The sequence below is a fragment of the Sturnus vulgaris genome, chromosome 4, assembly GCF_052056855.1.
Source record: "Sturnus vulgaris isolate bStuVul1 chromosome 4, bStuVul1.hap1, whole genome shotgun sequence".
Taxonomy (NCBI): Eukaryota; Metazoa; Chordata; class Aves; order Passeriformes; family Sturnidae; genus Sturnus; species Sturnus vulgaris.
In genome coordinates this window covers 25,118,253-25,130,535 of record NC_142246.1, presented here as the reverse complement: position 1 = coordinate 25,130,535, position 12,283 = coordinate 25,118,253, and the positions used below count along the sequence as shown (strand labels likewise).

Sequence of the window (12,283 nt, the reverse complement as noted above, 5' to 3'; positions counted from 1 at the left end):
CAGTCCCATAAGCCTTGAATGACGTTTTCTTCAGCTGAAAGTAATTTTAATTTGAAATGCACACAGAAAAACAGTATCTTATTTTTTAACTCAGCAATGCAAGTCTGACGGCATCAGATGCCCCTAAGACCTATTGCTTCTATGACTTAATTACACAAATTAAGTCTACAAATTAAGCCTGACAACATCTGAAATTACTGTGATTTGTTCTGTCTTCCCGACTCCATTTCCATGCTTGAGAAATCAAGTGCATAGGCAGGAGAAGCATTACTGTGCTCCCTGTTCATTCCCGGGCTGCAGCATTGGGACCAAAGGGACTTGAAGCCATGGCATGAAATGCCTCCTCCCAGCACAGGGATGGGGCACACAAAAACTGTGGTTTCAAGAAGCACTGCATGTAAGAAGGAGGCATAAAATTAGCTGCAATAAATAACATTATTTCTTCCCAGGAGGCTTTAATTGCTTCATACTCTTACGTAACTGGGACCACTGAGAGTGTGGGTGTGTGTTTAAATGCACATCAGGGTGTTTTTGTCACGCCATTTCCAGCAAATATGGAACTGGAGAGTGTCTCCAAAAAGAGCTTTGCTACAGCCACTCACTGCTTCAGATTGAGAATGGAGAAAAATGTCTAGTAACATTTGCAACTGATTCAATTACCCTGGCTTATTGATGTATTTTATTGCTGATTCTTGAATTTTCCCCTTGCTCACTATCTCACGAAAATTGTCCCCATCATTTAATAAATAATTTTTTTCTCTTTATATGATGTGTTATTTCACTTAAAAGTAGAATATTTCTCATCATACCTTTGACAGACTTTTTATGCATCTTAAAATGACAAATTGATTGGTAACTTGCTGGGCAGGCATTTCTTTCTCTACAACTGTAAAAATGAGCTTAGATTATTATTTGGACCATATTCCAAACACCTATGGGGCTGTGCTTTGATGTGAAAATTTCTACCTTGGTAGAACACAAACAAGGCTCACAATAGGTGAGTAGGTGAGTTTATACATTTTAGGCCTTCATAATTGCTCTTCAAAAATCTGAAAAGCTTTTGTTAGGTAGCAGAAGAAACGAGAGACCTAATGTAAAAAATTAAACTATTTTTACGTCATTAATAGCTGCAGCAAATTCTCTATTTGAATCCAAGCCTAACCCTCTAGACAGATGCTGCTTTCCTGGGACTGCAGATGGAAGGATGAGTTCAGGTTCTAGGTTCTTTTGCAAATTTCTCTTTTGGAAAATGAATTAACTCTTCTAGGATGAATTTGAGATACTCTTTTTCCTTTAGAGTTAACCCTTATACCAGCCAAAAAGTATGAGTATGAGAAAAAAAAATATGAGAAGACCGCTGGAGTCAGAAGGCAGGCTGTATGGAAATTCAAGCATAGGAAACTTAAGCTTATTTCATATGTAAGTGTTCCTTGGTCTTTATGGATTCAGCATAGTGAAATCACATCTTGAAAATTGTGCAGGACATGTGCAATGACAGCAAACAGATCCTCCTTGTGGCAAAGGATCTGTGTTAGGATCTGTAGCCTTCTGTTGTGAAAAGCACATGGAAGATGCAGTATGATCTGGTTCATATCCACCCATATACCCAGTGGACTGCAGGCTTCGTATCAGTACAAACAAATAAATTTACTGCCTTGAAGATAAGATAACTCACTAATTTTGACAAAATTCAGTTTCACATCTGCAAGAGTGTGGCTCTGTCAGGCACCATCTACCTGCATAGGTTGGAAGCAAAGGCCGAATGAGCTCCATTTCTACACTTGTGTCTGTTTGTGTATTCAGTTACAGCTAAAGCAGCTGCTTTCCCTGCCAATACTGAGCTTTCGTACCCACACCATGCCCTGCTGTCTGCAGGAATGTGAGGAGAAGGTTGCCAGCTGCCTCTCCCTCCCACCAAAGCAGCTTTAACTGCACAGCCTTTTCATTCTGTGTCAGCACTGGCAAGCAGAGCAGAAGCAGGGGTGCATTGCAAGAGGAAATTGCCTTCAGGGATGCATGGGGAGAGGGCCTTGAATCTGGAGTAGAGTTGGGGTCACTGCTGGGAGAACAACAGGATTTCCCTCCTGTGTTTATGGCTACAAATTTTCTGTGGTCAGCACTTGCTGAGTTTAGGTAACAGCTTATTTTGTGTGAGCCTTTGCCATCACTAATCACAGCTTTCAGAGCTCTGTTTTAACCTGTTCTGTCTGGGAACCACAAGCCAGTAAGGAATAACGGTCATGTTCCCATACATTGCACCAGCCCATTGGGAATCATGTGGTGAAGCAGTGGGAACTACTGACTTCCTGCCTCACACCCTTTTTATAGCACATGCAGTCACAAAGGAACAGGATGCTGCATGTGCTATACAGTCTGTAATTCCCAGTACAACCACTCATGCAGAGCTGTCGGGTATGTATTTCATTTTGAATTACACACACCATGTATTCTGATGATGAATTTGCTACAAGACTAGAGAAAGCTAACAAATTATTTATTAGACAGATTCCTGTTTATAATCCTTGTGGCTACTGCTGTATTGCTGCAAGATTTTAGTATCTTTGAGAAAGGACTTAATATTAAGAAATTAGTCATCTGAAAAATAAAGCCTGTCTGCACATTTGGTACAGAGGGACTTCAAATATCCAAATAATCTTCTAAGCAGGCTTCTTTTATCTTTCTGGGGAGGTTTTACAACTTCACTGTAGAAAATCCAGAGAAATATATTGTTTCTCTTAATAAAAATAATCTTTATGATTTAGCTTCTTTGTTATTCTTACCTCTGCTGAAAATGTGGTCACACAAATGTGTACTAAAAATTTGTAATATAGGTTCTTGCATAGACTTCTAGACAGGGGAAGAAGCCCCCCTTGACAATGGAATATGTCCAGTCCTTACTCCTTGCCAAGACAATGAAAGATGATTTTAATTGTGAGTTTTCATACATTTCTACTTTGTAAGTTTGCTGGATTTCTGCTTAACTCCTGGGGAAAGAGAATTCCCCCCAGAATTGCATATGCAAACATTTTAATCTGGTATTACTGTGATTTTTATTGTAGGCATTTATGGAGATAGGGCAGGACCTCAGATATGTTACACCTCATGTTTTCTTACTTGAAAACATGCAATTACTTCTACAGGAGCAGCTTAGGACATCAACAGGATAATTTTGTTCAGTCCATTCCTTAAGGATGTGTGAAATCAGTTACTCTAGAACACGGAAATTGTGTTTTGCACAACTGCTCAAGCCCAAAGGCAGCCAAGTGAAAAGATAACATTACTGTGCTTTTCTCCTCTGTGACAAACATCTGGTTTGCATGACAAACATCTGGCTTGCATGTCCACACCATGAGCATTCAGTTAGGACGACAACTTCTGCCGGGCTAGGTTAGGTTGAGTGAGCTGACCCCATGCTTTAATTTCATGCATGTGACTCTTGCTAAGAGTCTTGGTACAAGCAACCTAAACTGCTTCTGACCCATGTCTGTACCAAAAGAGAAGTGATATAGCCGTATTTCTGGATGCCAAGGCAAAATTAGCAATCCCTGCTGAGTCTGGATTAATTATTTTGGGCACAGTGCTGAAAGATATGGCTTCCCTGCTTCCAGACTAAAACTAGTATCTTCATGTTATCCTCTGTAACATGGAATCCCTGGAAAGGGATTAGCTTCATGATTACCTTACAGTCCATCACAGGGTGACCAATCATTGTCTTGGATACCTCACATTCTCCAGGTATGCTCTAGAGTCTGTAATTCAAGGTGCCATTCCACCTACTCAATCACACCACTGCAGGCCTGACACAAAGTGCTGCTAATTCAGATTTGGTCGCATGAAACAGAGTGGAAAGGGCAGGGAACAGGGCTCTAAATTTAGTCTGTTTAGAATGCCACAACACTGAGTATTCCCATCTATTTTCAAAGCTGCAATAAAGCTGCATGGCAATACTAGCAAATGTCATTCGTTCTTTGAATTAAAATAATTACTTCCAGCCAACAGTAATACATTAGAGCAATTCTCATCTACTACATTAGAGTAATTCTTGGCAGTGTGAACAAAATGAATCTGAGGAGTTTACAATACAACCATCCAACTAAAACTTGGAATATAAATTCTCAGCCTGTAATCACTTCCTTTTTTGCCTCTTTTCTTTTTAGTCAAGGCAGTATATTTTTTTCAGTCAGAGAGTCATAAAGTTTCTGTTTGAAGTTTTTATTGGTTTCCAAAAATGTAGTTGATTAGTTAATGTGATTTTTAAAAAATAATCATTCTCTTTTCAACAAAGATAATTTTCAAGCTTTAAGATATTTACCTTATTTACCTGAAATCACCTTTTTTTTCAGTTAATATTCATTACCGAAATATATTGTCATACATCTTAACTGGGCTATGCATAATAAAGTACTGACCTTGTCCCATTTTCTTTAGAAACCTTTCCAGGAAAACAGTATCTCAAGTATACCAAGTGTGTATTCTTTTTGATTCTCAGTGTTTCATAGCTGTATTGAAAAAAACAGCATAATCAAAGAGCATCAGCATTATATGAGCCTTTGAAATGCAAGAGAAGCCAGTATTTTGTTACTGTAGTTCTTAAACTTGATACTGATTTCTCTGTTGTTGGTATAACCCCCCGGTATATACTCCACACCCCTGGTGGAGTTATTGTTGACTTACCTGGGAGAATTCAGTGGTGTTGAGGCTGTAATAACTAGAATGGGCTTGGGAATGGGACTGGGAACTTGATTACAGCTCCTCCTGTTTGTGGACTGGTCTTTGCTATTCCTACTCACTGTCTGGGCTACAGTCCAAACACTAAATAAGTGACAGAGCTAAATTTGAAGAGATTTAGAGACTTCAAACTGGTTGAGAAAACAGTATGCTTTGATTCTTCAACTATTTGTGCTAAATTTTGAATTATTTTTGAACAATCCTTCAAAAGAGAAAAGAGAGCAACTCCTACTTGCTCCAAAGAGATGTTGGTTAGACAGTGAGCAAATACTCTCTGACACGTTTTAACAAATTACTTCAATACCTTTAAAAGGTACTTTTTAATAATCACATCTTTTGTTACCAAAGTTATTGAAAGATGCTTATAGCTCTAATGTAGAAAAGCATGTTAGAAGACTTGATCTGTGTCACAGGTTATGAGACCTGTACAGAAATTGAATAATACCACTGATACTTTTTACCCAATGGCAGATTTACAGATAGCTAGAAAATTACTCAGATTTGAACACAGAGGAAACGCTGAACTTAATGGCTGCACTCTTGAATTATTACTGATAGACAGCATCCTGCACAGCAAAGGGGAGCCACAAGTCATAGGGTTTTATTTATTTATTTGATTTTCCTTTATGAGTTATTTGTGTTTATTTGTATGTATAATTTGCCTCGCTGGCAATCACTAAAGGAACGCCTCTGAAAAACCGAACTGTTAAATTTTCCTTCTGTTTCTTCTTCACAACTAAACCTTTCAATACCACTGTAATGGAGAAGCAGAGATTTTTGCAAGCTGAGCAAAAGGAGTGGATGAACCTACGGTTTGACCAAGAACAACATAATGGGGAAAGGAAAAAACATTACTGCTATGTAGAAATAGGGAAGCCCAGCATTTCTGAAATGTCAACATTTAGAAAAATTATAAGCAATTCTGCATCTCTTTCATGTCTTTCCCTCCAGTCTTCATCATTATACTGTCTTCTGCATTTTCAGATATTCTGAACCAAACAGTAGTTTATAGCAGAACTTCCCAAAGAAACTAAAAGTAAATGTAAGAGAACACTGTGACTAAGTGCTGTACCAACAAATCTTGCTCTCTGTCCATGTTGGCCAGCATCACCTTAGCTAAATTCAGGAAAGATTTTTACTTGATACTGCTTCCAGTTGTTTTCATTCCAGAATAGGTGAATTATGGAAAAGAAACTAAAAAACCAGTTGTCTTTCTGTGGCCCACCATAGAAACAAATTATATCACTGGTTTCACAAACTTGTCAGACTCACTCAGTGAAAACAAAATTGCTTTTTTTTCTTGCTGTTCTATAATCAATTTACAGATTACAGAAATTTACAGAAAAGACAAAATGGTGGAAGACTTGGAGACTCCATAAAACCCTGTTTGTTTGGGTTTTTTTGCTAATGTGTGCAAGTCCAGTAGATATTAGTAGTTTAAGTCTCAGGTTATGATCAATAGGATAGAAGAGAATTTTTATGAAAAATGCATATTTGTAGGTATTTTCTTTCATAAAATAATCCTCTTAACCACTTTTTTCCCCAACTGTGTGAGGAAAAATTAATTCTCAAGTGATTAGAAACTTGAATTATAATCATTCAAAGAAACTCCTTCATTATTTGAAAATGCTGGAAGCAAACCATAATCACCTAATAAAACATGAAAATACAGATGCAGAAATACATCTATCATTGTCTTGGGGTGACTGTATGATGCCTGTATCCCCAAGTCGTCTGTTCTGTTGATGTTGAATATTAAATTCTGCAACTTTAAGACTGGTTTCAGGAGTGAAGGGGGGGAAAGAAGAAATGCAGAATTTGTTATCAGAGACTGCAAGGGCTCCCCCGCATTCCTGCACACAGACTGTGTTGTCTGCGGTGGACAGTGAGAGAGAGCTCTCCTTTGCTCTTGGTTAGTTTTTCTGGCTAGCTGAGGCAAAGAAGCTAACTGGCTTTTTTTTCCCCTCTTTTCTTTTTCTTCCTGGAACTGTTTGAACCGGCTCTGGACTGAAAACCCAGAAGAGCACCGGGAGCTCCCACCTGTGTCCCACCGGGCCTGGCCTGGGCCGCAGCATTCCCCAGCACAGGAGGGACTGAGAACAGCCTGAGTGAGCCGGGCAGCCACGGAAAGAACTCTTCTAAATCTGCCATCTCCTCGGAATGGCGAGAGGTTTTGCTGTTTGATATTGTTCATTTTTGTGCTGGGAGGTGTGTTGCCTGTTGGATAAACAGTTTTTCTTTTTTCCACTTCTCTTTTCTTTTTTTCCCCTGAGCCGACTAGGGGAGGGACTGCTTGGATCTTTTTTCCTAGAGGGACCCCATTCAGAGGTTTCCTCCCAAATTTGCCCTAAACCAGGACAATCATACAGAGAAATAAATCCTTATTTGTGACTCTAGTTCTTATGCTGTGAAATTAATTTAGGTAATTCTTCTTTTAAAATGAAATCAGAAGTATCATAAAATATCATCCAGTCCTTTAGCAATAAATCTGATGGATGTTGCAATAAGTGGTCATGTTGAAAAGCTCAGACATTCAGCAAAAGAAAATAATATTGCTACATAAAATACTACTGCAACTCTACAGCTGACTTAGGAACTGAATCAGGCTATCTAGAATCATAGCCTAAGAACAGCTTTCCTTTCTAGTCCTGGTTCAGGAAAGAACACCATTGCCTTTTACATGATCCGTAACAACTTCATATATGATGTCCTTGATCACTGTCCTGTGTAATTTTTTGTTACCAGATAACATTTCTTTGCCTGATTCACAATTTTGACTAAATGTTTAAATAACTGTGGCCAAACAGTCATACCTCTTTAGGAAATTACTTTTTTTACAAGTATCTATTATTTTTAAAGGTTGTTTTGCTTGGAGAGTGCAATATACAGACAGTTCTTTAGTTGCTGGTCAACTATCGTACTGCAACAGATGCAAATACTTGTAGTGGAAAGCAAGGGATAGATTAATGGGTTTTGAAGTATTTTTTGCAACAGATTTTTGTACACTGACAATTTGTTTGCAGCAAATGCCAACTGAAGAAGACTTCAAAGGATCCTACAAGAAAACCAGTAATACTCATTTGAAAACATGGGAAACATAAAGAAACAATGACTGCCAGAGGTACAGGAAGAATGGTTTATAAAATCTTCAGGATAAAATTTGGATTTCTGCATTGCATTGTGTTTTCATTTACTATTTAGTTCATCAAGAGATGTTTTCCACGGAACACTCTAAAGGGAGACAGAAACTGAGTCATAGTATTTTGATTATATAGAAAATGAATCAGAGTATTTTGATTACATTTCAAAAAAATTGTATCTTTGTGTAGAAATAGCAGGAAAGCTAAGAGTAAATTTCACAACACTGTTTGAGATCATGGTCAGTTACTGGTACTGTCTGGTTTACAAAACATGTTTTGGAGCAAGGAGTTGGGAATTTGTTTTAGTTCACAACCATGATAGAGCACCACAGGGTTGATTCTCATCTTTGGGAAGATTTCAGTGAATTTTGCTTTTGCTCTGTTTGTTTAGCAATGAAGAGTCAAGTGATGCTTTGGACTATTCCATCCCATTTTCCAGAGTTTATACCAAGTCCCTAGCATAATCTAGGCCTTTTATGTTAATGATAATCACTAAATAAATACAGGAATTTAGGAATCATTTTTCAAGACAGCGTTTCCCCACCATACTTCCGACATAATCCTCCTGCTCAAATCCCTGGTTATGCAGCTACCCGAGCAAACACCTCTAGCACTGGTTATTGAAACACTGGTTCTGTCTTTTTATCATCTGAGATACAGCAAGGGATGAGGACAAGAGACGAGAGCCATGGAACAGCAGAATGCAGAGAGCTCTCTTTTGAAAGAAAATTTTCTTGGCCATCTTTTCCCATCCAGCTAATAAAACATTTTATAAAATAAAATTAAATTTAAAAAGAAATTAAAAAAAGGTTAAATTACATTTTGTATTTATCTTTAGATTATATTATGCTTACATGTATCTAGATAGTAGCGATTTAATCTGTTAACAGAGATGGACAAAAAAGCAATTGCTTTGTATTTAATTTTTAATGTTTAATCTCTTCTGAGAGATTTTGTTGCTCAGAAACCATCTTTTACTTTAATAAAAAATGCATTTATTTTTAAAAATTTGATTGTACTATGACAGATTATATACAATACACCATCTAGTATTTATATTTCAGTCTGGCATGCTCTAGGCACATTATTATCATACTATTTACATGATTTCTGCTGATCCTTTCTGAAATACATTTCACTGATCCTCTGATACATTTTCATCACTTGACTCTGAACTCAAATTGTCAATAAGACTGTCTGGGTGTATCATGACTACAAAGAAACTGAGAAATTGCCCATGCCTGCTATCAAGCTATTATATCACTCCCTGCTAAGGTGAGAAACATATTCTAGCTTGATGCTTAGAATCCACTTCAGGGTAACATACTGCCCACCTTCACCAAACTCAGAAACATGCTGGAGAGAAGACGACTGTTTTGTTCTGGTTTCTTTTTAAGTACCATTCCTGGCCTGGCTCTAAGGTGTGCCTCACTGTCTGGACTGAAGGCTCATACACTGCTTTTCTTGCTTCCAGTGCCATTTCAAAACGTCAGTGTTCTCCCTGGAACCAGACAAAAACCATTGAATGCCATCTAAATGTCTCTCGAAGTGCAGGCTGATTTCAGTAGGTCCATAAGTAAACTCCAGCTGGGTATCCTCCTAGAAGACACCAGAAGTCCCCCTTCACATCTGCCATGCAGGTGTTCTTTTGCTCACTTCTATGACAATGAATCAGACAGCCTGTGAGCTTTCAGCTTGGCTGCCCCTTTGTGCATACCTCATGTGTCAGAAGATATTGAATATGAAAAAAAAGATTTGGTGATAGCCTACTACTGCATATTCAATGGAAAACCCAACCCTGAGAATATTAGCTGGATTCCTGACACTAAAAAATGTGTTTATTTATCTTGTTGTAACATATTTTCACTCAGCCTTGCATGGAAATTCATTCTTGGCACTGATGTGGAAAGCAAGATAGAAGTTGCCTATCTACTAGAATTCATACTGTGGAGAATACACTCTCTCCAGGAATTTGGTTGTTTCAGGTCTGCAGTAACACCCAGGCTGAGTGGTCAAAGCCTTTCATCTACATCCTTATGATGCCTGGAAGGCATCACTTATCTCAAAGATGTTGGTTCCAAATTTACTTCAGTCAGAGTACCTAAGAACTTGTTGAGAAATAATTTATGCCAGCAAAGTATCTTAAACCTGTTTACTCCTAGTTCATTTCACAAACAAATTTAATATATATCATTTTCCAGGATGACAACCAGAAAGTTGAGCAGGAAGTCATGTATTAAAATAAACAGGTTGCAAGTACATTTAGGTAAGATTGCTTAGATGTAAGAACAGACATGAAAACAGAATTAATTAAATATTATTTATAGTATAAAAAAAACAGTAGGGCTGTGCTGTAAGGAACACAATTACAGGGAAATGAGGAGATTTGGGAGTGATACACTGAATTGCAATTATTTTCCATCCAACATCTGAAAGACACTTTGTTCTGGAATACATGCATATGCAGAAGTCGGCTTTTGAAAATACACTTTGTCTGCTTGCCCTCCTTCTTTCATCTGAATATGACTCCTTCATTTCAGACTAGTGAAAGCCAACTTACAACAGTGTTGGTGAGCAAAGCTTCCGATCCAATGTCAATGTGTAGTGAAAAGTATGACTCCAAAATGGACTGCTCCTCTGATGTGTAATGGCTTTACACATCAGTGGTTATGTTTTCTCAGCAACGTCTGAAAATACACCTAGGAAGCAGGATCATAGCTAAGCATGCATCAAACTGCCTAAAGCAGATCCTTACACAGGCTGGCACTTGCAGTGGCATATGATGCGCTGTTTTATTAACTTGAAAATAAGTAAAATGGCCATTGATTTTAAAGATATCATATCAGAGAAAAAAACTTGGGGGAAAAAAAAGCACTATGAAATGTAAAATAAAGGAGAGAAAATTACTCCTTTCCTTTCCTGAAAGAAGAAGATATTTATATGTGATACAAAAGTCATAAAATGTATAGATGAGAAATAATGTCTTGGAGTCAAGGGGAACACCCTGAGGTAGGGAAGGTTTGCCCAACAATGCTCGGATTTAGCTGCTGGAGATTTTGAGACTGGCTTGGAGTAAGAACAGTAAATACACAATGAAAGGCAGGATTCTGCTCACTTAGTGGATGGACTAAGTAAAATAACTTCTCTCATTTCATACTTTTAACAAATGTATCAATTTTTGACATGGATCCAAGTATCTTGTCATTCTTAGGTCCTGTTATTCATTCAGTATCTTTAACCAGCTATAACAACAGTTCACTCAGTTATTGGAACTTCTTGTCAAGTGCATGAAAATTTCCAGTTGGTACACACCAGTCATATTACCTTGTGTTGCCTTTGACTGGTCTTTCTCATAGAGACATGACCAAAAGAATGAGTCCAAGAAGCAATTTTATGCACCAAAACACACTAATATCCATAGTTTTCAGACACCTTTACATTACTTGTGCAACTGGTCTAATAATGTGGTAATGCTTGAATCATGAGAATAAGAATTGCTGAGCCAAAATGTGCTCAGCTTTAAATTTGCTTTGAATTTAAGGAGCAACATATTATAAGGCAGGGAAAAAGAATCCTTGTCAGGGTCTTCATACTGCCTAACTTTAGCCTCCTAACTTTGAAGAAATATCAGGATGACTTTGTATGATAGGATTAATAGAGAGAGAGAGAGAGAGATAAGAATACTTCAAACAAATTGTTTAGAAGAGGGAGGAAAACTTTCCTCTTAATCAATTTAAGGAACATGCATTACCTCTCTGGTGAATAGGCTGATAGCAACTGAAGATATTTGGCACCACTGCACTTAATTCTCATTCCAGCACATCAGTAGCAGCGTTTTGGAATTGAAGTACTTGACCTCCTCATCTACCCAGGAACTAAACTAGGTATCCACATAATTCTACCCCTCAGGGATGGTTGACTTTAAAAGTGCTGCTCCCGACATAAGACACGAATTACCAAGAGGCTAAAGGGCTGAAACTGCAATGCAGAGTTGCTACAGACAATTTTTTGTCAAAGGGCACATTGGGCCTGGCACTGACAGAGTACCCAGTGAAGTAAGTGTTCACTTTAGAAATAAGAATGGCAGGCCTGGGAAGAGTATTTTCATTTATCAGCCACACACTTTGCATGAAGGCTATTGTTTGTTAGGGTGCACTAAAACTCTTTCACAAATACATAAAGAAAAATGTCTTTTCCACAGAGGGAAACTTTTGCTCATACTAACTGCCCTGGTAAGTTTGCGAGACAGAAAGCAGAATTTGTGCCGGTCTTTATTGTTTCTTCCTCCCCACATGCCAGCCGTGTAATATCTTGCAAAAGGCAATATGATGACTGAGGGATAAATGTGAAAATCTGCCACCTCTTTAATGATTAGCAAAACCTTCTGCTTTTACATGTTGTTATCATATTCCAAA

General features: G+C 37.9%; 1 protein-coding gene across 5 annotated transcripts in view; it reads right to left on the bottom strand.

Annotated features, from left to right (window-relative positions):
• Positions 1–12,283, bottom strand: part of GABRB1 (gamma-aminobutyric acid type A receptor subunit beta1) — a 121,007-nt gene that overhangs the window by 97,163 nt on the left and 11,561 nt on the right. The window lies entirely within an intron of this gene.